Below are 23,066 nucleotides of genomic sequence, written 5' to 3'. Positions count from 1 at the left end.
AGATCTCAATCTACTCATGTGCCTCCGGCTGCCGTTTTTTTTTAAACCCATCGCAGAGTTAATAGGAAGGGGACTTCACTCACCAACGAAATTTTATGAGAGCCGAGGGCCCGCCAATACACACCCTCCTCCTAGCATGGGGCCCACAGCATTGCCCCACCCCTACTGCCGCCAGCCTCCAGCAGCCATTCTGCCTCCTGTGACTTTTCTCCACCACAGCCAGTAAGCTACATTTGGATTACAAGATGGATCCATGTTATCCTCCCAAATTTGGGGAGGGGGGGGGGGAGGAAGTGCGTCTTATAATCCGAAAAATACAATATACAGTTTTTTATTCAACTCTACCCGCAAGTTTTCGATTAGGTTGAGGTCTGGGGACTTTAGGGGCCAATCCAGCACCTCTACTTCATTGTCATTCTTTGCGAATCTCAACATATGCTTTGGGTTGTTATGTTGGAACACTGTGTCGTCATTTCATACCCATAGTAATTGAATATGCGAAGTAATTAATATTGTAGGATACTCACATACAGCACAGCATTGAGACCACCATCGATCCTGGTCAAGTATCCAACTCCTTGGGCTGTGAAATAATCCCCATATCATCAGGCTTCCTCCACCAAACTGTCCACTTTTTGTACTTTTTTGCTAACACGAGCTGAGGCTTCTCCACCTTTTTTGGGCTGCCATTCCAAACTTGTATAATGGGCGAGGCATGGTGATTACATGGACGTCAATGATCTCACTACTACGAAGCATATGAGCCACCTCCACTGCTGTGTTTGTCACGCCAGAACTGATAGACATTGTGATGAGCCAACTTGTTGACTCTGATATTTTGCTTGGACGTCCACCTCTTGGCTGTTGAATAGATGGCCAGACTTCATTTCATATTCTTCCAGCTGTCATGGCACTCACATGATGCAGTTTGGCAATTTTCTTGGCCAAGAGACCACCACTATCGATGAGCTGGATGATGCTATTTCTCTTTTTCTGGGAAATCTTCATGGCTGCTCCTTGATTCAAACCTGTAACCTTTCACTTAGCAATAAAACTAGTAACACACTGAGCTATTAGGGAATGTGAGAACAGGTTGTAATTTGTAGTATACAGGAACAAAAAGATTTTTCCACCACCAGGAGCAAAACAGTAACAATGCAGTGACATGACAAGAATCTGCTTGATGACTGATCATATGCTAAATAGTTGCAAGTTAAATTAATGTATAAGATAGCCAAGATGATTGTCTATAAAGTGATGGTAGTCTCACGTTCGAAGCAGTAGTTGGTGGTAAGATATGGAGCCTGAAAGTCAACAATTTAAAACATTATTAGCCTTTTATTCGTCAGTGTAAATGCTAAGGGTCAGTAGTGTAACTTGAAACTCATGGTCCCTAATTCAAAAGCTCCAATGGGGCCCCCGATTATTGCAAGTCTTTATTGTCTTTCATATAGGCCAAAGGAACTATTGTGGTCCTTTAGGCTCCAGGGACCTGGTACAATTGCAACCCCTGCACGTACTGTAGTTTAGCCCCTGCTAAGGGTATTCTTTTTGCATGATGTGCAGCTACAGGACGAAGGATGTAGGCTTCTCCCAGATGATAATTAAGTAGTCCAGTGTATTGGCTTTGATTTATGTTAAATCATAATAATGTAAAAATAAATTGTGAATGTCATCTGTTACCAATGCAACACTTGTATCTGTAATGTAGACCTGTCCTGTGATACACATGGGCTACAGTGCTGGATCAATAAAGATAAAATCAACAGTTATCAACTCCAGAGCCTACGCTAATAGATTATTCTACCATGGCAGTGTGACTGGACAGTAATGATGCAAACCCTACTGACATTCCATCGTCTATAGATTGCACCAAATAAAATGCCGCCAAAAATTGTAATGTCTTAACATTCTGACTTGCAAGTTCTAAAAATATTGCAGCGGTACATCTTTATATTCAGTTAGCTCAATGCAACAGTCCAATAAGTAACAACTCCAGGAGGAGATAGCCAGCATATGTCAGTGTGAGATAATGTACCTGCAGCACTTCATTGACTTGGGAAGGTGAAGGTCACAAGCAATTTGAACAATATCATTTAATCATTTTTGCAAAGTAATCTGCCAGTTATGAATCTGAGGCCACCAGTTATTCTCGCCTTATTACCACTCATCTTTGCATACAATATATTACTCCACGCTCTCTTGCAAGGGTGAATAGACTACTAGAACAATGACCTTGTGCTTGGAAGCTGTGTGTTTGCGGAATAGATGTACAGACAGTGTGGATACGTAACAGCATAATGCTTTCTCTTTTATACATTGTACACTATGTTGCTGAGGTATATACTTTTGTTTATTCATCCCCCTCTTACAATCTGTACTGAATACTGAATAGCATGATTTTATTCACATGTTCGGAAAAATACACTATCATTATTATACCATTTAGTCCTATTAGCATTGTCCTTGCTTCATTAGCTACTGGTGGTTCTTCCGTAGCAGTGTCACCGACATTTTTATGCTTTACAGTCTAATCTAACTGTCTATTAGTCTTGTCCCTAGGCTTGGACTGGCCCACAGGAAAACAGGAGAATCCTCCGGTGGGCCCTTGTGCAAGAGTGAGCCATCACTCTCTTATATGAGCAGTACTTGGCACAATATACTTGAATCACTATGTACAGCCAAAGACAGCATCTTATTTATTTAACAATATACCTAGTTCATTGTTATGTAAACGTGTGAACTTGTGATTGAGGATAATGTCACATTTTCATGTACGGTAGTTGGAAAGTGGGACCCTGGAGTTAGTTGCTGGTGGTCCCTTGGCACCCTAGTACAAATTGGGAAAAACATGTTAAATAGTCACAGGTAACTAGAATGTGCCTTGCTTATCCCTAGAAAATTCCCATTAATCTAGTGCTTGATCCAGAGAGAAAATTCCACGTAGCAGATAATTGGCCATTTACTGGCCATGATTACATAAATGGTGGGAACATCTACTTAATCAGCTCTTCATAATTTCCTAATGTTCTGGGTGACTGAAGATACTTTTCAATAGCATTTATAGTTATTTAATAGTAGTAATGCATATCAACCAGTGAGGAATATATCCAAGAAGCTAAGAGTCCAGAAAAGCTCCGTGACAACCACTAGAGATACTATAAATGGTGATTATTATAATTTTTTCTATAATTTTTCTATAATTTTGGTGGGAAATATGTTTTCTTTCTTCACACATTGCAGGTCCAATGTGGCTAGGATGTGGCCTTTGCCACAATTTCGAAAATCACGGTAGTTCTTGCAGGAATTTTGGAAAATTTAAAAAAAAAAATCCTGCACAGCAAAGAGTGGATGCAGAATTGAATTTCTTCTCAGTGTCGGTAGCTACTAAAATATCTCTTTTGCCACTAGAGTCCATTATATGCATATAAACAGATTGTTACATGACGGTATTCTGCACAGATTACTTAATATATCACATTAGAACGCATCCATTTCTCCTAGCACAATAATACACCCATAAGGAACTAGAGTTTATTAACTATCAAACAAAAGCCTATTATCTATCAAGCAAAACTGCTCGTGGAGAGTCAAGCAGATGTTCTGATCTACAAGGCTTGTTTTTCTTTTTACGGTAATAAACTGGAACAATCAAAATGCTGATATTACAACCCTCTAGAAATGAGGAAGGGACAGAGGTAGATGAACGACCTTCACAACTCCCCCCTTCCTTTTATTCTGTATGCACAGATTATCACAATCTATTATTTACAAAGTTCCTCATCGTCTGAGACAAGAGTATATCTTATTCTATACATAACCATAAAACGCTTCTTCCTACTAACTTTACCAGACCTCATAGTGTAGCAACTCATTAGCATCCCTTTATAAATCTTGTGTGTTTATGGCCACCAATTTTGTCCAAGTCTATGAAACAGATGCTATTTGGCAAAATTTCAAGAACCACCCAGGCTCGGAGAGCTCTCTTCCTTATCACTTGTCCTTTGGCTGTGGATTCCTCACTCTTTTGACAATGGAGTTCTGTTGGCCTTTCTAGCATTCTTTGCTGCAAAACAAAATGCAGTCATTAGTCATATTTTTGCTTTTAAATACAATTTACCTTCTCTAACATCATTTAGTTCGACCAGTATCCACTTAAAACAAGGTTTTGTGAAGCTGATCAGTTATCAGTTATAATGTTAAACCCTAATGCTAGTGTGTTTCATTGATTTTGAATGCTTTAGAAACTGGATTTAGAAATTCTACTTTTTCAGAGTCTAGGTTATTTTCTAGCATGCTCCTTGGCAGGCAAGCAAAACAGAATAACTGAAATATTGTCTTAAAAAAGCACTCCCATCAAACTTTTTATCCTCTTAATGTATTGCAATGATCATATTATAATTGCTCATGTTATCCTTCTACACAGTTAGTTCTCCTCATCTATGACTAAAGGTACCGTTACACTAAACGATTTACCAACGATCACGACCAGCGATACGACCTGGCCGTGATCGTTGGTAAGTCGTTGTGTGGTCGCTGGGGAGCTGTCACACAGACAGCTCTCTCCAGCGACCAACGATCAGGGGAACAACTTCGGCATCGTTGAAACTGTCTTCAACGATGCCGAAGTCCCCGGGTAACCAGGGTAAACATCGGGTTACTAAGTGCAGGGCCGCGCTTAGTAACCCGATATTTACCCTGGTTACCATTGTAAAAGTAAAAAAAAAACCACTACATACTCACATTCCGATGTCTGTCACGTCCCCCGGCGTCAGCTTCCCTGCACTGTGTAAGCGCCGGCCGTAAAGCAGAGCGGTGACGTCACCGCTGTGCTCTGCTTTACGGCCGGCCGGCGCTGACACAGTGCAGGGATGCTGACGGCGGGGGACGTGACAGACATCGGAATGTGAGTATGTACTGTTTTTTTTTTTTTTACTTTTACAATGGTAACCAGGGTAAATATCGGGTTACTAAGCGCGGCCCTGCACTTAGTAACCCGATATTTACCCTGGTTACAGGTGAACACATCGCTAGATCGGCGTCACACACACAGATCTAGCGATGACAGCTCGTGATCAGCGACTAAAAAAAGGTCCTGATCATTCCCCAGCGACCAACGATCTCCCAGCAGGGGCCTGATCGTTGGTCGCTGTGACACATAAAGATATCGCTAGCGGGATCATTGCTACGTTACAAAAAGCGTGACGTTGCAACGATATCCTTAACGATATCGTTATGTGTGAAGGTACCTTTAACTTGATTAAAAACAGACTAGCTGACTCCTTCTAAGCGCTGTGCAGAAACAGGAAGTATCTTTTCCCGGCATGAGTCATCATTAGAACTACAATTCTACATCACTGCAAAGTCTGTGGCAGGGGGGAGGAGTGGAGTAGCTGGATCAGGATTTGGAAAGAATGTAAAGCTGGGCTGCCAGGGATATTGCAGTGATGTAGAATTTATGCATCAAAAACTCATGTAATCCGCACATGACTGTATCAATAACATTTTGTCAAATCGCAATATTAGGAATGATCAAAAACAAAGCAGCTTTATTTAAAACTTGACACACCAAAAAAAAACAACCTACAATGTCAAAAACATGATAAAAACGCACTTAAAAAAACACACTAAGGCTACGTTCACATTAGCGTCGCGTCGCTGTTGCGTCGGCGACGCGGCGACGCGCCCCTATGTTTAACATAGGGGACGCGTGCGTCTTTTTGCACGTGTTTTCCGACACGTGCGTCGTTTTAGACGCTAGCGTCGGACGCAAGAAAACGCTACAAGTTGCATTTTTCTTGCGTCCGATTTCGTCAAAAAACGACGCACGCGTCGCAAACGCGTTTTTCCGTGCGTCGCGCGTTGGGTCGCCGACGCAGGGCGGCGCAACGCTAGTGTGAACGTAGCCTAAAGCTAATTTACACATTAGCTACAGGAATGTTGCAGAAAATCTGCAATATAAAAAACTTATCAAAACCCCATTGTGAGAGCCTAGCCTAAAACAATAAAAGTGCTTAAATACTGTTACCAGTATTTTAGTAATGTTAATATAATGCATTTACTTTCTTTCTTTCGCATCTTACACATTACCTATCGGACTCTTCTCATATTATCATAGTATGAACAGATCTTGCATTTGTAAAAAATAAAATAATTTCGGAGGCTTAATGATCTGTGTAGTAAGCTACATAGATGCCCTCATAAGACATGTTGATCTAGCATTTAAAGGAATGCATGCATACTCTATGAAGGAACGGCGTCTGAAAGATCTATGGGGTCCAATAAAGGCTGAATAGAACAATAGTTGCTATACATTATTATTATATTGCAAACTCGCTAGAGGCCATGAATAATACTGACTGAGAGCCTTCTGCAGCTTGACCCCTGAAAAATACATCATGGCTTTATTTATGAGAGTTTGGCCCATCGCAGTCGTCTCTTCCTGTAGTAGTGAGGCTTGTGGATTGGAAATTTGGCTGTTTGTTCTTAAATCATCTATTGATTTAACACTCAACACTCTTGCAGTTTGTGCGTCTGCAAATTTAACCTAGGTTTTTTGGCAGCCGTCAAGACAAATAAATTGATTATCTCTTCTGTGGAAGGCACGCTCTTATTGTGTGACCCTCGATGAATTAAATTCAATTGGGTGCAATGTTATAGTTTCTTTTGTGTATTAAATAGACTATGTTCAGAAGCCCTGTCCATTTTCCAGTCAATCAAACCAGTGTAGCGGGAGAGATGCCTTCTCTGTCTGTTACATCTGCTGTGACGTTCAATTACCGCACACATAAGCCCAGACACAGGAGAGGGAGGTTTAGCCATATAATTGGGTGCTTTTTTTTTCTGCTGCCTACTGTCCTGACAGTGTTATATTTGTCAGCCGATGTGCAATGTTCAGATTGAAAGCTGATGTAAAGAATACTGAATAGTTTGGAGAAGAAAACCCGGATATGGGCACCTCAAATTTACCGAGAAGTTTTGATGTTGCGGTTTAGCATAGTGCAAGACTTTGATGAAGGTTCACTATAAAAAAAAGTAGTTGCCATTTTTGATGCACTGGAACGGAGTGAACTTTAATTGGTGAGAACATGTAAACTTATAAACTTATAAAGTAAGAGAGAGTTTTGTGGAAAAAGGTTGCAAGTACTTCTCTGGTGTAGTGGGTTTTGCCTACTTACAACATCCCCTTTAATGAGCACAGTGACTTGTCTTTTATTGAACAGCGCCACTGATGAACAACAGATCCTACTAATGAGAATGTCATAATCATTGCAAGCTCGATACTTTTTCACGACCGTAAATATGGCCTTCATGGCCATACGGCGTACAGTGCTCCTACAATTTTTCGCAGTCTGTTTTTGCGGCCCCATAGAAATCTATTGGTGCCGCAAAACCACGGCAAGTATAAAAGAAGCCTAAGTAGGAACCACATTTTTGAAGCTCAAGCTAATTTCACTCTGCATTTTGGTGCTATGTGAGATCTCACAACCATGTTAAAAGGAATCTGTCGGTAGGATCAACTCTCCTAAGCCGTCTATATGGGCAGGTAGGTCTTAGAAAGCTGAATAAAATTATACTTTGATATCTGCAATCTGATCTTTTATTCCAGAGACATTTACTGTATGTCTCCAGAGCTTATTTATAGGCCACGCTCATACTTTCAGTATTAGGTCAGTATTTTACAACAGTATTTGTAAGCCAAAACCAGAAGTGGAACAATCAGAAGAAATGTACAATGGAAGCACACGCTTGTTTTTCCACTTATAAATACTGATGTAAAATAGTGACCAAATACTGAACATGTGAATGTGGCCTAAATGTAAAAGAGCGTTTTTCTAGAATAAGACATCGGACCGCAGATATCAAGGTATTATTCAGCCTCCTATAACCTGCATGACCATATGCCAGCTTATCATGATTGATCCTACTGACAGATTCCTTTAACAGGGGTTGTCCACTACTAGGACAACCCTTTCTTAAACTAAATTTTCAGCTCCGATTAAATAATAACGCTTATACTCACCTCCCATGCCGGCCCCTTTCCCGCCGTATGTCGGCACTCGCGGTCCCACGGCTTTAATGCGGTGTTGTGACATGTGACACTGGCGCCCAATCAATGCTGGCGTCAGTGTCTCAGCCTTGTAAAAACTGAACGTAAGAGGAAGTCCAGGATGAGCTGCAGGCCTGGCTTCCTCTTCATGTTCAGTTTGTCTGAAGGTGGAGACAGTGACACCAGCACTGTTTGGGCGCTGAGCATCACATGTTATTCCACCACATCACAGCCCCGGGACCGCAAGTGCTGACACCGCGGGAATGGAGTCCGCATGGGAGGTGAGTATATGCTTTATTATTTTATCCGGGCATGACATTTAGTTTAAGAAGGGGTTGTCCTAGTACTGGACAACCCCTTTAAGGCTTAGTTTTGTACACTAGCGCCCACAGAGGTGCTTGGGGTCACTAATATGGCACGGCATACCCACAGTTTAATGCAGAAAAAAAAAATTGCAGCATGCTATAATGGATGCCATATGTAAGAAAATATATATATAGAGCTTTTATGGCATCATGTGTGTAGAGACATGAGGGTCAGTGGGTGTTCTCGTCCTCTGACATAGCCGTCTATAAAAAGACCGCATGGACCAGGGCTTATTCCACTGAGCGCCCGTACTCCTTTCGCATGGACAGAATACTATTCAGACAACACAGGGTGAGGATAAAACAATGTGGCAATACTTTATTGAACCACCAATAGACAATAACATATAGTACAGACCCAGCAAGTGCATAAGATGGTGCAAATGACAGAGTCTCAACCTTCTGCTGGCTCACCAGGAATTAGAACATCTGCGAGTTCGGGGCTTCGAGGTTTAACTGCCTCAAACAGTAGCAACCCGTTTTTGATGGGCACCCAAAGAGAGGAGGTAGCAGCAAACTTAGGAAGCTAACAGAGTCCATTGATGTACGAGGCCAGGTGACCTGATGGCCCCAAAGTGGATTCTTAAACGTCTCTGAGGCTTCAGTGATGGTCAATGGTGCAGATTGGTATTCCTTCACCTGGGGCCCTGGTCCTTTAAGCTGACATCCTGCAGAGTGTCAAATCTGTATTCCTCTGATTGGAGTCATGGTGCCATGGCTACTGTCACGTAGAGATTGGAAAACAGAGGCAGAGCCTCCTTTCATCATTAACAGCACTTATTCAGACATTTTTCCACAGGATTAGGGTAAGATGGGGAATATCATCTCTCATTGTTCAAGTATTCAAATAACCTGCATCATTTCTCCTTCAATATTTGCACAACAAACTGCATGGCCTGATGCAATGGGTAATCAACATATTAATAAACATTGATTGTTCAATTATCTTGTGCCTTTTTTTCCTAGGGATAGTAGAACAATAAGCTGAAAGGTCAGATACAATAGGTAAATAGCAGCCATTCAGCAATTTACAAACATTGATTCAATTTATAACAAGAGTCCATGCTTACACTTATATCAACAAAGCTCATGTCCCTGGGCCTATTAAATATGTGTCTGGCATAATTAAGAATAAATGCTGTTTCATCCCAATCTGGCACCACACTATGGAGCTAGATCATCTCTATGCCTTGAGTTCAAACTCTGTGTAGACTACACTGCTGTGTGCATGGAGCATTGGGTATGCATGCCAAGAAATTCTCCTATGTAAATGTGTATATGTATGTACTTATGGGCTTTCAGTAGCTAAATGTATGTTATCTTACAGAGATACCAATTGGTGGCAAAGTCTTTGGGCATGACGTTAAGGCTGAATAAAATACAAAAACCGTCTAAGTGCATGTGTAATGGGCTTATTGAAACCATTTTTATTGCATCCTTAAGAGCATTTTTTAGCAAGATTTGATTTACACTTGCAATGTTTAGTGTAGTTTTTTTTTTAATAATTTTAATACAGATGTGGATCCAACAAAAAAAAGAAGTACGGTAATTTTTCTGTACCTTTTTTTAATCCATTCTTGATTCTTGACTCAGGTATTAAGTTATTCACATAAATAACAGAAGATGGTGCATGATGATAAGACTTCACCCAAGAGACGTAAAGCTAAGCTCGTGCCATTTCTGCACATACAATTGGAAAATCTTTCAACAATTACAACATTTTACCCATAAACTGTTGATGGCCAACAGGGTCTTTATCATATGTTGAACCAATATGTGTGCAGGATACAGTATATACAACAACAAAAGAAAAATTCTATATACATGGTGATGTTTTGGTGGGTCGAAGAGTAGTTGTTTGTCAGAATTATCATATTACTGTATCAAAAGCACAGAAAAACATAACCAGAAGGGCAATTTTCCAATTTTGCAAATAATTTGTTTATAATACTTGGCTGAGAGCTGAGAACATTCTGGAAGATTTTCCCATAAACATGTAATCAGGATGACGAAATGAAGATTAAAGTATTTAATGTAAAGGAGAAAATCTGCCTAAAGTCATTATAAATGCTAAGTCTTCAAATGCTGTTTAATATCATTATAAATTGTGATTTAAGGGCGGCTGTTTTCCCAGGAGCCCCGTTGTATATGCACGCAGCATTTAACGAAGACTCATGATAGACAAACCTGTTGCTCATTTAGGGTTTTTTTTTTTAGTTTCTCTGCTTCATTTGTGCATTTTAAATGCCAATTATTCGTAGTGGTTGATGTGAATTCCATCTGCCGTTTTGAGGAGTTAATCAAGAGTACGACAGGAACGCTTCCAGGCCCCCTCTCACCAATCTGCTAGAAAAAAAAAAGGATAATGTCTTTACGGATATGTGGACGTCTCCAGTACTGGAAGCTACAATTTTTAATTTATTTATCTATTTTGGTGCTTAAACCTTTGCAACAAGCTTCACTACGGCGTTTAGCTTGTTTGGATTTGGTTGTAAACCTCTTAGATATGATATGTGCAATCCTCTTATACATAAATTCCTTGTAGCATCTGACACAATATAACAAAAGACTACCCAGTCAGAAAAATAACACTGTTAAATGTGGAATCCCCACTAAAAGCTTAGAAGATTTGTAATCATAGGCGCATTAAAGTGTCCTGGTCACGCTGGCGACTGTTGCACTGTTCACAGCAATATTTGGCCTGTAAAATCTGTGCCGATTTTGTATTATTTCATGCATTCTCATTAATATTTGATCAGTTTAGGAAATCATCCTTTTTCTGTGAATGACATTGGCGGCCTTTATTAAGTTGTTCTATTTTTAATGACCCTTTTGCAGATAGTGAGTAAGTCCTAGACTACCTGAATTTGTAAAAAAGTCCCACAGCTGGAGTAAGTACAGTACTCGGATAATTTTCATTGCAGGGAAAACAAAACATTATTTATTACCTATTATGATCAGTGGTTGATTGATTTAATTAAAGGCTGAAAGTCCTTTCGTATCCAGAGCTGTAATTAGTGAAAATCTTAAATTTAATTTACGTATAAGTTTTATCAGAAAAGCCCATCCGTCTACACATTATTTATAAAGTCCACATAAAACATGATGGGATAATCTGCAAATACTGTAGTTACATCTATGGAAAAATAAACTTGCAACTGTATTTACATGTATGTGCTGATACTTTAAAGGTATGGTCTAAAACTTACATTTATTTAATACTAAATGTCTGTTGGATATAATAATCTTAAGCTTTTTTCTAATGTACTTTCTTTAAAAAGTCCTTGTTGTTCCCTCATTACGCTATCCAACACAGTTTTTTTTTTTATTTTTTTGCCTTTTTCTGTTTTGATGATACTTTGTTGGAGAACCCCCAGTGCATGCCAGGATACTGAAACGGGAAGTCATCCATCGACCGAGGCTGTTGTCACTGCCACAGCCTTTGCTCCCACCCTGAAAGGAAGCGTCATCATTGACGTCCGTTTTAGGGGCTGGGCTAGTCCCTACTCTACTAATCATGTGTCAGTTGTCAATTCTGATGTATGCTGAGAACGAGCTTCCTTCTTGCTGAGCAATATTCTTCTTAGTGCACAGTAACTATCATGCCTTTATATAAATGCATGTAATCAGTTTCACTATGCCTTGTAATACTATCGAATTGTACTGTATTGTGATAACTTCCAACAGCGCGATCTGTTGACGATGTTCTCATTACAGCTTTACTTCCTGTTTCATTGCTTACTGTGCAATTTAATCTTTGCTCATCAAGGCTTCCGTAGTTTCCATTCAGCCTCTGCATTAGCCTTGCCCCTTCTTCTTCAGCCGCCATTGTGGTCTCATGGATGCTGACTTGCTGATCATCTCTCTCTGATTTTCAGTCCATCTGGTTGTTTACCTTCGCATAGCACAGTCGGTGAATTATTATGTCCCCCTTGTCTAGAACATCGGATCACTATAAAATGTATAATTTATATTGAATGACAAGTACCTATCTAGCTACACCAGTCCTGAATATATAAAAACATACCGACAAGTTCCCTTTTATAATGTATGCCGTTTCTGAAATCTGGCTACAGATACAATGTATCTTTATGTATGGATGAAGTGATCCCCCCTAACCATCTGTCTTTTTTTTCCTGAATACAGGATTAACACCTAAGAATATCGTGTATCCTAAAAGCTATCCTTGTTGTCCATGTAAGGTAGGTGTTGTAAATGTAATTCCTTTATATTGCATGGAATTGTGATTACTATCAACTAAATGTGTAACATGTACCATACTCAAAATTATTATCTGTTTGGCAATGTTTAAGTGGAACATGTAGTTTCATGGTACCAATTATCCCAAGAAAAGATGAAGTGGGCAAAGTGTCTCCTGGGTGGCTTCTCCTCACCAAAATCAGCTTGATAGACTGATCTCTCCCTATTTTCTTATGAGGATGACTAGCCAAATGGCCGGGGCTTTGCACCTCCCCCCATGTAACACTTTTCCCTATGCATGTTTTGTTTTAAAACCTTGTATTCTCTGAAATATTGCTGTATTTCAAAGTAATGTATAGCTCTGTATTGAGAGCCATGCCAACTTTTATGCTGCCAGTGGTTGATGCCAGGATCCTTTAATGGTCCCTAATGACAATAAAATACAGATAAAAATTCATGTCTCTTTTGCCAGCTGATGTGAGCATAATGTTAACCATACCTAAGAGTTGCGTACCCTAAAGCCAAATAAAACAGCTATTATGGGACTTTTAGAGAGAATGGGCTTAACTCTGGTTGGCCCCATGTAATTTACAATCTAATGGCAGGATTTTCTTTTGCAAAGAAATTGCGCTGCGAATTGGCCCAAAGGTAAAGTAAAGGAGGTTGATGGGGAAATAAACACTCGGCCCTTCTTTTGTGGGTAGCAAAACCAGGGATTCAAGCTTCAGGAGGCTAATTTGCATATTCCAGGTGCCTTCTGGGAGAAGCGAAGTCTCCCTAAGCTAGAAGATCGTTGGGTACAGCCGGGACCAGCTGCTTCGAAAGCATCACCAAACCAGGGATTCAAGCTTCAGGAGGCTAATTTGCATATTCCAGGTGCCTTCTGGGAGAAGCGAAGTCTCCCTAAGCTAGAAGATCGTTGGGTACAGCCGGGACCAGCTGCTTCGAAAGCATCACCAAACCAGGGATTCAAGCTTCAGGAGGCTAATTTGCATATTCCAGGTGCCTTCTGGGAGAAGCGAAGTCTCCCTAAGCTAGAAGATCGTTGGGTACAGCCGGGACCAGCTGCTTCGAAAGCATCACCAAACCAGGGATTCAAGCTTCAGGAGGCTAATTTGCATATTCCAGGTGCCTTCTGGGAAAAGCGAAGAGTCTCCCTAAGCTAGAAGATCGTTGGGTACAGCCGGGACCAGCTGCTTGGAAAGCATCACCAATTTTTGCCTGTAGGACATTATTGCAAGAGAGCTTGGCTGAGTAGATTACACAAGAAGGAAAACACACAGCAAGTCAGCAGGATCTAGGAGCAACATGGCAGATGTGACAACCTACATGGTGAGCTGCAGCATGTGCTACATGTTCACAGATCGACCAGAAGAAGAATCAAATTTCACCTGTCAGAAGTGTAGACTAGTGGCCCTTTTAGAAGAAAAGGTGCGGGGTCTGGAAGAAAGAATAGCAACTTTGAAACTCATCAAAGAGAATGAAGACTTTCTAGACAGAACAGAAGCATCTCTACTGGTCACAGAAGGTGCAAAAAGTGTCAGAGAACCTCCAAAAGCAGATGAGTGGAAGCATGTGACCAAAAGAAGCAAGAAGACCATGGAGAAATCACCAACCACACAACTGAAGAACCGATATCAAATCTTTGTAGAGGATGAAGATGGCACACCTAAGAATGAAGCAATACCAGCAAGCAAAAAAGAAAAGGGCACACAGCAACAAGTGACAGCAAAAAGTACAGCCAAGAAGCAACGAAGAGTGGTGGTGGTGGGAGACTCACTACTGAAAGGGACAGAAGCAGCCATCTGCAGACCGGACATAACTGCAAGAGAAGTATGCTGCCTTCCAGGTGCGATGATCAAGGATGTGACCGATAGGATACCAAAGCTCTTCAGCTCCAAGGACGTCCACCCATTTCTTCTGATACATGTTGGCACCAATGACACGGCAAGGAAGGACCTACCGACAATCTGCAAGGACTTTGAAGAGTTGGGGAAGAAAGTAAAGGAACTGGATGCACAGGTAGTTTTTTCTTCTATCCTTCCAGTAGACGGGCATGGCACCAGGAGATGGAACAGGATCCTTGATGCAAACAACTGGCTAAGACGATGGTGCAGACAACAAGGATTTGGATTCCTGGACCACGGTGTGAATTACTGGTATGATGGACTCCTCGCCAGAGACGGACTACACCTCAACAAACCTGGGAAACACACATTCGCCAGAAGACTCGCTACACTCATCAGGAGGGCGTTAAACTAGAAGAAGAGGGGACGGGAAGAAAAACATTAGACTCGAACAAAGACGACCCAGGAAAACATACTCAGAAGGGAGGTAAGAACATTTCTAAAACAATCCACAGTGAGGAGATTGGAACAAAACAAAATCCTCTAAACTGCATGCTCGCAAACGCCAGAAGCCTGACAAACAAGATGGAAGAACTAGAAGCAGAAATATCTACAGGTAACTTTGACATAGTGGGAATAACCGAGACATGGTTAGATGAAAGCTATGACTGGGCAGTTAACTTACAGGGTTACAGTCTGTTTAGAAAGGATCGTAAAAATCGGAGAGGAGGAGGGGTTTGTCTCTATGTAAAGTCTTGTCTAAAGTCCACTTTAAGGGAGGATATTAGCGAAGGGAATGAGGATGTCGAGTCCATATGGGTTGAAATTCATGGAGGGAAAAATGGTAACAAAATTCTCATTGGGGTCTGTTACAAACCCCCAAATATAACAGAAAGCATGGAAAGTCTACTTCTAAAGCAGATAGATGAAGCTGCAACCCATAATGAGGTCCTGGATATGGGGGACTTTAACTACCCGGATATTAACTGGAAAACAGAAACCTGTGAAACCCATAAAGGCAACAGGTTTCTGATAATAACCAAGAAAAATTATCTTTCACAATTGGTGCAGAATCCAACCAGAGGAGCAGCACTTTTAGACCTAATACTATCTAATAGACCTGACAGAATAACAAATCTGCAGGTGGTTGGGCATTTAGGAAATAGCGACCACAATATTGTGCAGTTTCACCTGTCTTTCACTAGGGGGACTTGTCAGGGAGTCACAAAAACATTGAACTTTAGGAAGGCAAAGTTTGAACAGCTTAGAGATGCCCTTAATCTGGTAGACTGGGACAATATCCTCAGAAATGAGAATACAGATAATAAATGGGAAATGTTTAAGAACATCCTAAATAGGCAGTGTAAGCGGTTTATACCTTGTGGGAATAAAAGGACTAGAAATAGGAAAAACCCAATGTGGCTAAACAAAGAAGTAAGACAGGCAATTAACAGTAAAAAGAAAGCATTTGCACTACTAAAGCAGGATGGCACCATTGAAGCTCTAAAAAACTATAGGGAGAAAAATACTTTATCTAAAAAACTAATTAAAGCTGCCAAAAAGGAAACAGAGAAGCACATTGCTAAGGAGAGTAAAACTAATCCCAAACTGTTCTTCAACTATATCAATAGTAAAAGAATAAAAACTGAAAATGTAGGCCCCTTAAAAAATAGTGAGGAAAGAATGGTTGTAGATGACGAGGAAAAAGCTAACATATTAAACACCTTCTTCTCCACGGTATTCACGGTGGAAAATGAAATGCTAGGTGAAATCCCAAGAAACAATGAAAACCCTATATTAAGGGTCACCAATCTAACCCAAGAAGAGGTGCGAAACCGGCTAAATAAGATTAAAATAGATAAATCTCCGGGTCCGGATGGCATACACCCACGAGTACTAAGAGAACTAAGTAATGTAATAGATAAACCATTATTTCTTATTTTTAGTGACTCTATAGCGACAGGGTCTGTTCCGCAGGACTGGCGCATAGCAAATGTGATGCCAATATTCAAAAAGGGCTCTAAAAGTGAACCTGGAAATTATAGGCCAGTAAGTCTAACCTCTATTGTTGGTAAAATATTTGAAGGGTTTCTGAGGGATGTTATTCTGGATTATCTCAATGAGAATAACTGTTTAACTCCATATCAGCATGGGTTTATGAGAAATCGCTCCTGTCAAACCAATCTAATCAGTTTTTATGAAGAGGTAAGCTATAGACTGGACCACGGTGAGTCATTGGACGTGGTATATCTCGATTTTTCCAAAGCGTTTGATACCGTGCCGCACAAGAGGTTGGTACACAAAATGAGAATGCTTGGTCTGGGGGAAAATGTGTGTAAATGGGTTAGTAACTGGCTTAGTGATAGAAAGCAGAGGGTGGTTATAAATGGTATAGTCTCTAACTGGGTCGCTGTGACCAGTGGGGTACCGCAGGGGTCAGTATTGGGACCTGTTCTCTTCAACATATTCATTAATGATCTGGTAGAAGGTTTACACAGTAAAATATCGATATTTGCAGATGATACAAAACTATGTAAAGCAGTTAATACAAGAGAAGATAGTATTCTGCTACAGATGGATCTGGATAAGTTGGAAACTTGGGCTGAAAGGTGGCAGATGAGGTTTAACAATGATAAATGTAAGGTTATACACATGGGAAGAGGGAATCAATATCACCATTACACACTGAACGGGAAACCACTGGGTAAATCTGACAGGGAGAAGGACTTGGGGATCCTAGTTAATGATAAACTTACCCGGAGCAGCCAGTGCCAGGCAGCAGCTGCCAAGGCAAACAGGATCATGGGGTGCATTAAAAGAGGTCTGGATACACATGATGAGAGCATTATACTGCCTCTGTACAAATCCCTAGTTAGACCGCACATGGAGTACTGTGTCCAGTTTTGGGCACCGGTGCTCAGGAAGGATATAATGGAACTAGAGAGAGTACAAAGGAGGGCAACAAAATTAATAAAGGGGATGGGAGAACTACAATACCCAGATAGATTAGCGAAATTAGGATTATTTAGTCTAGAAAAAAGACGACTGAGGGGCGATCTAATAACCATGTATAAGTATATAAGGGGACAATACAAATATCTCGCTGAGGATCTGTTTATACCAAGGAAGGTGACGGGCACAAGGGGGCATTCTTTGCGTCTGGAGGAGAGAAGGTTTTTCCACCAACATAGAAGAGGATTCTTTACTGTTAGGGCAGTGAGAATCTGGAATTGCTTGCCTGAGGAGGTGGTGATGGCGAACTCAGTCGAGGGGTTCAAGAGAGGCCTGGATGTCTTCCTGGAGCAGAACAATATTGTATCATACAATTATTAGGTTCTGTAGAAGGACGTAGATCTGGGTATTTATTATGATGGAATATAGGCTGAACTGGATGGACAAATGTCTTTTTTCGGCCTTACTAACTATGTTACTATGTTACTATGTAATACTTGGGAACCTAAAGGTACCGTCACACTCAGCAACTTTGCAACGAGAACGACAACGATCCGTGACGTTGCAGCATCCTGGATAGCGATCTCTTTGTGTTTGACACGCAGCAACGATCTGGATCCCGCTGTGCCATCGCTGGTCGGAGCTAGAAGTCCAGAACTTTATTTTGTCGTCAGGTCGGCGTGTATCGTCATGTTTGACAGCAAAAGCAACGATGCCAGCAACGTTTTACATGGAGCTAACAACCAGCGAGATCGATAAGTGAGTCGCCGTTACGTCACTGGATCGCTCCTGCGTCATTCTGGAGTTGCTGTGTTTGACGTCTCTACAGCGACCTAAACAGCGATGCTCCAGCGATCGGCTCGTTGTCTATATCGCTGCAGCGTTGCTGAGTGTGACGGTACCTTAAGTCTGAAGCAATTTGCTTTCCACCTGTCCTTCATGTTCGCCACTGCCCATACAAGCAAGCTAAATGTACATTATTACACTTGAAGACTATGGAGCCTCAGTGTTTCTATAAGCCACTATCCTTTTTCATTTACATCTATTTTATGTTTACTAATTAGACAAATGAGTCTTTTCAAGCTGCAAATAAAGTCGTTTTTTTCCCTAATTAACCCCTTAGCGACCGCCGATACGCCTTTTAACGGCGGCCGCTAAGGGTACTTAAACCACAGCGCCGTTAATTAACGGCGCTGTGGAAAAAGTCCATAGCGCCCCCCAGAGGCCGATTTTCTCCGGGATCTCGGCTGCCGAGGGTAGCCGGGACCCCAGAGAACATGATTCGGGGGGTTTTTAACCCACCCCGCATTTGCGATCGCCGGTAATTAACCGTTTACCGGCGATCGCAAAAAAAACAAAACAAAAAAAAAACGCGATCTCTTTTTAATTTCTCTGTCCTCCGATGTGATTGCACATCGGAGGACAGAGAAAAGGGGTCCCAGGTGGCCCCCCAATACTCACCTAGTTCCCCCGATGCTCCTCGTGTCTCCCGGTGGGCGCCGCAATCTTCAAAATGGCGGGCGCATGCGCAGTGCGCCCGCCGGCCGGCACCGGGAGAATCTTTGGGGTCTCGGCTGCCGGGGGTAGCCGAGACCCCAAAGAGCATGATCGGGGTCGGTATTACCGACCCCTGTTTTGCGATCGCCGGTAATTAACTGTTTACCGGCGACCGCAAAAAAAAAAAAAAAAGTAAAGTGTAATTCTCTGTCCTCTGATGTGATCGCACATCAGAGGACAGAGAGATAGGGGGTGTGACGAGGGAACAGCCGCCATCTTTGGACAGGCATGCTATCAGATTGGCGTGACTCCATTTTGTCTCCTGGTCACAGGAGTGCTCCTGGCCCCCACCTTTGCTAATGAATAGAGTTCCTATTAGTATGCTAACGGGCTGAGTTCAGTGTAAACTGTAGATGGTATTTCAAAGCTGTGAGGAAACCACGCCAGCAGGGGGCTTTGAAATGCTTGGGGACTTAATTAAAACACGCATGCCAAGTGGCCACTGGATACACATCTATTATGGCAGCCCAGCCGAACCGTCTCCAACATGGAATTGTGAATTATGGACGCATCGTCCGAGGTACAGGCTCATAAAAAATATTCTCCTTGCCCTAAAGAAATTGTGCATCCAACAGTGTGACTCCCGTGGCGGTGGGAGGTCGGAAACCCGAGATATAGAGATCAGCCTCCCACAGGGACCGAATGGGTCCAGGTTTGATCCCAGTACGACCGGCAGAACAAACCACAGGCGCTGGTACTGCCCGTGTGCTGATCCGATCATCGTGAGGGAAGTTATCCCATTTATTAGAAATTGGAATAAATCTTGCAGGGAGACAGAGGGGGTGGAAATTGCTAAGCCCACCCAGCTGCAGGCAGGGGGGCTCAGCCAGGTATAAGAAGAAGCTGAGGTCACTGGGAGGGTCTCACTCCACAGAAGAACATGATGATGATATCTTAAGGAACAGGGTATGCCAGCCAGGGGGGGGAGCAAGCACATGCTTTCTGGGGGCTGCCCGGCAACTAAGTTTTTGGACCTGCGGAATGCTATGCCCCCCGGCTTCCACAAGCGACCTTCAACCTGGTAAATTGACCTCCAGCTTTATACCTTTAAGCCTTGTATTATTGTTGTTATATTGTACTCTGACTGTAACTCTTGATATATTGTGATTGTATATTTCTTGTAATTATCTAGTGCGCCCTTAAGGCAATTAAATCATAAATTAATTTTGGGCTGACCCTTTTACTCTGATTGCGAATCTTAGAATACCCAGTGTGGGTAACAGGGCAGTCTCCCCGGCGGCCATTTGCTCTAGGTGCAGTCCCTTTACTGGCCTGAGAGACAAAGGGGGCGCCGGAGAGCTGTGCCTGTGTAGTGACGTCACGGATTGGTGACGTGGGAGGAAGGGGCAATCCTTCACAGGGGGATTCGGGGACCCTAGCATACTCACCTAGGTCCCTGGATCCTCTTGCTGCTCCTCCTGGCCGCCGGCAGAAGAACATGGCGGACGCATGCCCAGTGCGCCCGCCATCTGTCTCCATCTGCCGGCTGGCAGGAGAACAGCAGTTGGGGCTAAAATTAGGGGTAGGGTTAGGGGTAGGGTAGGGGTAGGGTCAGGGTTAGGGGTAGGGTTAGGGGTAGGGTTAGGGGTAGGGCTAGGGTTAGGGCTAGGGGTAGGGTTAGGGCTTGGGTTAGGGCTAGGGTTGGGGCTAAATTTAGGGTTAGGGTTGGGGCTAAATTTAGGGTTAGGGTTGGGGCTAAATTTAGGGTTAGGCTTCTTTCACACTTACGTCGGTACGGGGCCGTCGCAATGCGTCAGCCCGACATACCGACGCACGTTGTGAAAATTGTGCACAACGTGGGCAGCAGCTGTAGTTTTTCAACGCATCCGCTGCCCAATCTATGTCCTGGGGAGGAGGGGGCGGAGTTACGGCCACGCATGCGCGGTCAGAAATGGCGGATGCGACGTACAAAAAAACCTTTCATTGAACGTTTTTTTGTGCCGACGTTCCACCAAAACACAACTGATCCAGTCCACGATGGACGCGACGTGTGGCCATCCGTCACGATCCGTCGGCAATACAAGTCTATGGGCAAAAAACGCATCCTGCATGCACATTTGCAGGATCCGTTTCTTGTCCAAAACGACGGATTGCGACGGAATGCCAAACGACGCAAGTGTGAAAGTAGCCTTAGGGCTAGGGTTAGGGTTGGGGCTAAAGTTAGGGCTAGGGTTGGGGCTAAAGTTAGGGTTAGAGCTGGGATTAGGGTTAGGGTTTGGATTAGGGTTGGTATTAGGGTTAGGGTTGGCATTAGGGTTACGCTTGGGATTAGGGTTAGGTTTGGGATTAGGGTTAAGGTTAGGGTTGTGATTAGGGGTGTATTGGGATTAGGGTTAGGTTTGAGGTTAGGGTTGAGATTAGGATTAGGGCTGTGTTGGATTTAGGGTTTTGATTAGGGTTATGGTTAGGGTTGACATTAGGGTTGTTTTGGGGTAAGGGTTGTGATTATGGTTAGGGTTAGTGATTAGGATTATGGATCAGGTTGGGATTAGGGTTAGGGGTGTGTTGGGGTTAGGGTTGGAGCTAGAATTGGGGGGTTTCCACTGTTTAGGTACATCAGGGGGTCTCCAAACACGACAGCCAATTTTGCGCTCAAAAAGTCAAATGGTGCTCCCTCCCTTCTGAGCTCTGCCGTGCGCCCAAACAGTGGGTTACCCCCACATATGGGGCATCAGCGTACTCGGGATAAATTGGACAACAACTTCTGGGGTCCAATTTCTCTTGTTACCCTTGTGAAAATAAAAACTTGGGGGCTACAATATCTTTTTTGTGGAAAAAAAATATTTTTTATTTTCACGACTCTGCATTCTAAACTTCTGTGAAGCACTTGGGCATTGAAAGTTCTCACCACACATCTAGATAAGTTCCTTGGGGGGTCTAGTTTCCAAAATGGGGTCACTTATGGGGGGTTACTACAGTTTAGGTACATCAGGGGCTCTGCAATCACAACATAATGCCCACAGACCATTCTATCAAAGTCTGCATTCCAAAAAGGCACTCCTTCCCTTCCGAGCTCTGCCGTGCGCCCAAACAGTGGTTTACCCCCACATATGGCGCATCAGCGTACTCGGGATAAATTGCACAACAACTATTGCAGTCCAATTTCTCTTGTTACCCTTGTGAAAATAAAAACTTGGGGGCTACAATATCTTTTTTGTGGAAAAAAAAAATATTTTTTATTTTCACGACTCTGCATTCTAAACTTCTGTGAAGCACTTGGGCATTCAAGGTTCTCACCACACATCTAGATAAGTTCCATGGGGGGTCTAGTTTCCAAAATGGGGTCACTTGTGGGGGATTTCTACTGTTTAGGCACATCAGGGGCTCTCCAAACGCGACATGGCGTCCGATCTCAATTCCAGCCAATTCTACATTGAAAAAGTAAAACGGCACTCTTTCTCTTCCAAGCTCTGCGGTGCGCCCAAACAGTGGTTTACCCCCACATATTGGGTATCGACGTACTCAGGAGAAATTGCACAACAACTTTAGTGGTCTAATTTCTCCTGTTACCCTTGTGAAAATAAAAATTTGTGGGCAAAAAGATCATTTTTGTAGAAAAAATGCAAATTTTTTTTTTTCACGGCTCTACGTTATAAACTTCTGTGAAGCACATGGGGGTTCAAAGTGCTCGCCACACATCTAGATAAGTTCCTTAAGTGGTCTAGTTTCCAAAATGGTGTCATTTCTGGGGGATCTCCAATGTTTAGGCACACAGGGGCTCTCCAAACGTGACATGGTGTCCGCTAATGATTGGAGCTAATTTTCCATTTAAAAAGCCAAATGGCGTGCCATCCCTTCCGAGCCCTGCCGTGCGCCCAAACAGTGGTTTACCCCCACATATGGGGTATCGGCGTACACTTGTGGGGGGTTTCCACTGTTTAGGCACATCAGGGGCTCTCCAAACGCGACATGGCGTCCAATCTCAATTCCAGCCAATTCTACATTGAAAAAGTAAAACGGCGCTCCTTCACTTCCAAGCTCTGCGGTGCGCCCAAACAGTGGTTTACCCTCACATATGGGGTATCGACGTATTCAGGAGAAATCGCACAACAACTTTTGTGGTCTAATTTCTCCTGTTACCCTTGTGAAAATAAG

The 23,066-nt window shown here is 42.6% G+C and overlaps 1 protein-coding gene across 1 annotated transcript in view; it reads left to right on the top strand.

Moving 5' to 3' along the window:
- Nucleotides 1-23,066, top strand: part of PTPRF (protein tyrosine phosphatase receptor type F) — a 1,072,658-nt gene that overhangs the window by 279,695 nt on the left and 769,897 nt on the right. Inside the window, exon 3 of the mRNA XM_069738054.1 lies at nt 12,562-12,617. The gene's annotated coding sequence lies outside the window, so the exon portion shown is untranslated. The remainder of the gene's footprint in view (nt 1-12,561; nt 12,618-23,066) is intronic.

The sequence above is a fragment of the Ranitomeya imitator genome, chromosome 8 (genome assembly GCF_032444005.1).
Source record: "Ranitomeya imitator isolate aRanImi1 chromosome 8, aRanImi1.pri, whole genome shotgun sequence".
Lineage (NCBI taxonomy): Eukaryota > Metazoa > Chordata > Amphibia > Anura > Dendrobatidae > Ranitomeya > Ranitomeya imitator.
Note: the sequence above shows the minus strand (reverse complement) of the source record. Positions and strands in the feature narration are given on the sequence as shown.